This window comes from Amphimedon queenslandica, unplaced genomic scaffold (assembly GCF_000090795.2).
Source record: "Amphimedon queenslandica unplaced genomic scaffold, v1.1 AMPQUscaffold_13475, whole genome shotgun sequence".
NCBI classification, from domain to species: domain Eukaryota; kingdom Metazoa; phylum Porifera; class Demospongiae; order Haplosclerida; family Niphatidae; genus Amphimedon; species Amphimedon queenslandica.
In genome coordinates, this window is record NW_003546289.1 from 99,196 (window position 1) to 105,402 (window position 6,207).

The 6,207-nt window shown below is 40.5% G+C and overlaps 2 long non-coding RNA genes across 2 annotated transcripts; both read left to right on the plus strand.

Annotated features, from left to right (window-relative positions):
• Positions 1 to 295: 295 nt before the first annotated feature.
• Positions 296 to 918, plus strand: LOC109580812 (uncharacterized). Its single transcript, XR_002184375.1, has 4 exons — positions 296 to 337; positions 392 to 649; positions 701 to 817; positions 863 to 918. It is a non-coding gene; the product is annotated as an uncharacterized LOC109580812 (long non-coding RNA).
• A 268-nt stretch (positions 919 to 1,186) lies between these two features.
• LOC109580813 (uncharacterized) lies at positions 1,187 to 1,489 on the plus strand. Its single transcript, XR_002184376.1, has 3 exons — positions 1,187 to 1,196; positions 1,246 to 1,317; positions 1,402 to 1,489. It is a non-coding gene; the product is annotated as an uncharacterized LOC109580813 (long non-coding RNA).
• Positions 1,490 to 6,207: the final 4,718 nt, after the last annotated feature.

Consider the following 6,207-nt stretch of genomic DNA (forward strand, 5'->3'; position numbering starts at 1 on the left):
AAATTAGCTAATCCATATGAGTTGTAGCTATTGTTATCAACATTTGCAAAATCTAAAAATCCTGCATATTGAGAATAACAGAGAACATGTAGTGGTGTATTACCATTAGTGTCAGTAACATTTAAGTCAATTATTTTATCTTTACACAATTTATCAAACATTCTGGGATTCAGTTTCGCCAGAATATGAAAAGGTATCCAATGCCCCTTATTAGCAATATTAGTCTTGCAATTTGGAAAACTACCTACTGGTTTTAGAGTGTATAGGGTGTATATGACCAGCAAGAATATAAAATACTGACTCATTAATGGACATGCATGTACCTACTGAATCAAAAGTAAATATTCTACTCCACTCAATCATGATCTTTTCTGTTCCTTATAATTTGTAGAAAGACTGGCTAGGGCATTACAAGTAGGAGAGTACAAAATTAAACTATTTTTATTACATGTTAACAATACAGAGGTTATGCAAATAGCAATTTTGCTATAATGATATAAATATAATTTTGTTCCCACTTTAATTCACTTCTCTTTAATCTAATGATGGAGTCTATTGTTGCTAAGAATACACCAGTGAGAGAATTTAAGAAACAAATTATTGAAGAAGCAAGAGTACAAAGAATTGACTGTGTCCTTGAATTAGACAAGTAAGTACATCATGTGGCTATCATGCGACTATCATTTGACTTATTGTGTAGAAAGAGATTACTAAAGAAGAATTGAAGGTCACCTGGTAGAGTGTATCTTGATCATCAATTGATTGAGAGATATTCATATATATGCTGGTAGTGAAATGTATATGGAAATATTGAAAGGTCAGTATTTTAAATAATGAGGGTATTATTCTCATACTCTAATAGAACCTGAAAAGATGAAGCTCCCAACACAGATGCATGCAGGTGTATGTTAGAAGATGGTGTCCGTCAGAATTTTCAGTTGATCCAACAGAAGAAGTGATTCTAAAATAATGCTATGTAACTTTTTCCTTTAGTTTTCAGAGTTAAGTGGAGTTCCTGTTGATGCCATTTCTGTTGCAACAGTTAGCAACTGATATTTCACTATCAGCCAGTTATTTTCCTTTAAAAGTATTTGAGATCATTTCCAGCTGAGATATCACATCTTGATATTAAGAATGAGTTGGAATGGAATCAAGCATCACTGTATGATGCTGATGGAGATGTCATTTTATTACAAGTACACTATAATAGAATTGCTCTCGTAATAATTATACTGTTATTTTTAGAGACAATAGAGAACAATTGAAGGAGATCACAACTGAAGAGAGAGCAGAATTCAAAATGACAGAAAGCAAAAGGTCTGTTGCATAAGACCAATACTGGAGTAGCCAATAAGCTGTCTTGCATCCTGCATATGGTTTTATGTGTATGTTCATCTTTAGGTTATAGTGTTGCTGTTTATGGTATTGGGTCATTGTATGATGTTCCAGGAGACAAAGAGGATGAAGATTGAGTACATTTAGTGGCAAAGTGTGCTTGTAGGCTGTCTCCCTTCTTCAGCTATTGGTGATATTATTTTAGATCCAATTGTGGTTGCATTGTCTTTTTGAGCTTTGGTAGCTTTATTATCATGATCATCATTATAATTATTATCTTTGTTGTTATTTTCTTGTATAAAAATGATATACATTTGATCAAATAAAAATTACTCAATGTCTATATCATTTAAGCAAAAGATGGACAACATTTTCAAAAGACTATAACTCATAAAATTAAAGCAATTTGTCAAAACTTTCTGCATAGTATAAGTACATCAATATATTTTTAAAATGTAATGAAAATTGTGGGTAATTTTTGAGCCATTTTTTTAACCATGGGCAATGTACAGGGATTTTTTCAGAAACTGCATGGCCGGTGTTAAAAAATTTTCATAACTCAAAAAATTTAAGCTGGAATCTGTTCAAACCATCTGTATACATGTCTTAAGTACATCAATATGTATTACAAAATGTATTAAAAATTAGGGGTGATTTTTGAGCCATTTTTGGGAAAAAAACATGGGCTTTTGAACATAATTTTGAAACATCATGACCCATGATGGGCCATAATGTTTTGAAATACAAATTAATTAATCCTATCCAGTCTCAAGGTGTAGCCTTGAGACTGAATATGAGAGAGGAGAGAGTCACCCCATGCAGGCATACTGACAGTCATTGTGGAAGAGAAAGAGATGGATCCAAACTTGAATCTAAACTACATACACCATACACAGCCAAGAATTTTACTTTGAATCATGACTGATATCAATAGGATCAGCCTTGATACATTCCTGTATCATGGTTTGGGGTAGCCTGCAAAGCAATGAGTCCAGAATGAATGATACAATCGTGATAACCATCCATTGTCCATGATTTGATCAACCATGCTGGAGTGCGGCCCTGACATGATTCAACATTGATGCCAGTCAGGGCGGTACCGTATCAAAATAGACATCAGGCTTGAATCATTGATTTTGGGTAGTGGCCTGTATTAGAGATAATAATTCTTGGCCGTGTACACAGTAACCGGCGGGGTGGAGCTGATCACTGATCATGCAGTCCATGGTGGGCTGGCTTAGTCTGTGTCCTGGCAAAGATGAAGCAGACCATCTTCATGTCAGGGGCGAGACACCAATCTAAAAGTGGGGGGCTCATGTTCATTAATTCAATTATGTTTAAAATAATCCAAAAATATGATGCGTTTATCAAAGTTATCAGTAATTTGCTTATGTAATAGTAAGCAATGAATTTGAGGCAGCTGCTATAACACTAAAAAGCTAGCTAAATTAAATAATAGCATCTTCTAATAACATAAGTAACTAAAAGTGAGGGCAGTGCCCCTCCTGCACTCCTGCTGCCTTGCATCAAAATTAAGAGTGGGGGGACTCTGCCCCTTCATCAAAACTGGGGGGCTCAGCCCCCCTTGCCCCCCCCAGATCCACTGCATGGAGAAGAAGCTGAGAGCTGCCCAAGAACAAAAGGAGCAGTTGAAACTTCTGGCGGAGAGTGGAGCTGGAAGTGAATCAGTGCGAGAAATGGAAGCTCTGGAGAAAGATCTGACGTTGCGGAAGGAGAGCGATAGAAAGCGGATTGTTTGAGCTACCGGCGGAGGGAACTGCTCGAGGAAGAGCTACCACGTCCACAGCTGCAGACCGCTGAACTAGAGAAACAGAAATGGGAGGCCAGAGGAGAGGAGCTCGATGGTTAAGAGAAGAGCGAGCTGGAGGCGAAGCTAGAAACCTGAGCAACTGGAATACACAGTGGAGTCGTCGATCTCTGGCTCCTTGGACGAGACAGGGACCGAGTGAACGGTAGAAGGATGCCTTCCCATTCATGATGCTTAACAGTTATCAGTGCTGCCGCCCTTTAAAGGAGCGAAGGAGGATGCTGAAGAAGACTCGTTTGAGGAATGGGTTGACCGCTTCAAGGAAATGGCAGTCTAATGTAGATGGGACGACCATAAAAAGCTAACACAGCTTCCATTGAGGCTGGAAGGCCCCGCTAGATCCTCTACAAGCCTTGCAGTGATTGAGTCTGAGAAGAGGAGCTATGATGCTCTGAAAGCAGCTCTTGCTAAAAGATTTACTCCCGTTCGACTAACAGCAGTACAGATCAGTATGTTTTATTAGAGGAGACAAGGTTCGAAGGAGTCAGTTGATGAGTATGCGTATAGGAGTTGAGGAAGTTATTCTATATATAAAGGTTTTGAGTCTGGATTGCATAAGAAGCTGACTGGGATAGAACGGAACTTCGAGGAGTTGGTGTGTAAGGCTCGCTTTGAAGAGGCAAAGTGGAAGGAGACAAACCTTGGATGGACCATAGATACAACACTGGAGGTACCAATGAATGGTATCAACGGACACACTGGAGACGATCTCTGGCTCCTTGGCCGAGACAGGGACCGAGGGAGCGGTAGAAGGATCTGTCTCCCCCATTCATGATGCTCAACAGTTACCAGTGCTGCCGCCCTTTAAAGGAGCGAAGGAGGATGCTGAAGAAGACTCTTTTGAGGAATGGGTTGACCGCCTCGAGGAAATGGGAGTACGGTGTAGATGTGACGACCATAAAAAGTTAACACAGCTTCGATTGAGGCTGGAGGGTCCCGCTAGATCCTTCTACAAGTACAAGTCTTACAGTGAGTCTGAGAAGAGGAGCTATGATGCTCTGAAACCAGCTCTTGTTAAAAGATTTACCCCTGTTCGACTGACAGCAGTACAGACCAGCAGGGGAGACAATTAAAGTTTGAATGAGTCAGCTCATGAGTATATATGCTTAGGAGTTGAGGAAGTTATTATATAAAGCATATCCCCCAACCTATCATGGGACTCCAGAAGCAGAATTATTAAGAAGAGGAGTGTTCTCTCTAATCAATCTGTTGTAGAAGGGAATTTCGAGGACTTGGTGTGTAAGGCTCGCTTGAAGAGGCAAAGTGGAAGGAGACAAACCTTGGGACAGAAGAGAAACCAAGGGGAAAAAAGCCTCCAAGGAAACCTAGTGATGACTCTGAAGAGAAATAAAGGGGGCTACAAGTGCCATCGATGTGGCAGTACACAACACTTTATTCAGGACCGTCCATTCGAAGGATGGGGAGCAACAAAAGAAGCTAGGTCTTATTTTGTAAATGGTAGGTTCATTACATGTACTATAATCTTGTTATGTCATCACAACAAGACTATAATGTCCCATCCTATGCCTCCCCTAGCATGATTAATATTGTGTTATGTCTGTGCATATGTCACTTCACGTAATAATGCATCTACGTTTTCTAAAATCTGTATAAACATTTGTTCCCTAATTAAGATTGGTTTAGAACTTGCTCTTTGTGTGTCTTGTGAATTTTAAGATTCAAATTTAAATTTTAAATATTCAATTTTAAAATAAAATTTAATTTTAAATTTACAAGTTGTTTGTCCTAATGTTATCATAAGATCATGTTAACTTGTATTCCTTTTCTTTTGATTAGGAGAGACTAATATAATCTGCCTTGCTAACTGTGATGGCCAGTCATGACCACGTCCACGGCTGCAGACCGCGGCAGAACTAGAGAAACAGAAGTTGGAGGCCAGAGGAGAGGAGCTTGATGGTTAAGAGAAGAGCGAGCTGGAGGCAAAAACCTGAGCAACTGGAATACACAGTGGAGACGTCGATCTCTGGCTCCTTGGACGAGACAGGGACCGAGTGAACGGTAGAAGGATGTCTTCCCATTCATGATGCTTAACAGTTACCAGTGCTGCCGCCCTTTAAAGGAGCGAAGGAGTATGCTGAAGAAGACTCGTTTGAGGAATGGGTTGACCACTTCAAGGAAATGGCAGTCTAATGTAGATGGGACGACCATAAAAAGCTAGACGTCTAACACAGTTTTCATTGAGGCTGGGGGGCCCCGGCGCTAGATCCTTCTACAAGCCTTGCAATGATTGAGTCTGAGAAGAGGAGCTGTGATGCTCTGAAAGCAGCTCTTGCTAAAAGATTTACTCCCGTTCGACTAATAGCAGTACAGACCAGTATGTTTCATTAGAGGAGACAAGGTTCGAAGGAGTCAGTTGATGAGTTTGCTTATAGGAGTTGAGGAAGTTATTCTATATATAAAGATTTTGAGTCTGGATTGCATAAGAAGCTGACTGGGATAGAATGGAACTTCGAGGAGTTGGTGTGTAAGGCTCGCTTTGAAGAGGCGAAGTAGAAGGAGACAAACCTTGGATGGACCATAGACACAACACTGGAGGTACCAATGAATGGTATCAACGGACACACTGGAGACGATCTCTGGCTCCTTGGCCGAGACAGGGACCGAGGGAGCGGTAGAAGGATCTGTCTCCCCCATTCATGATGCTCAACAGTTACCAGTGCTGCCGCCCTTTAAAGGAGCAAAGGAGGATGCTGAAGAAGACTCTTTTGAGGAATGGGTTGACCGCCTCGAGGAAATGGGAGTACGGTGTAGATGTGATGACCATAAAAAGTTAACACAGCTTTGATTGAGGCTGGAGGGTCCCTCTAGATCCTTCTACAAGTACAAGTCTTACAGTGAGTCTGAGAAGAGGAGCTATGATGCTCTGAAACCAGCTCTTGTTAAAAGATTTACCCCTGTTCGACTGACAGCAGTACAGACCAGCAGGGGAGACAAATAAAGTTCGAATGAGTCAGCTCATGAGTATATATGCTTAGGAGTTGAGGAAGTTATTATATAAAGCATATCCCCCAACCTATCGTGTG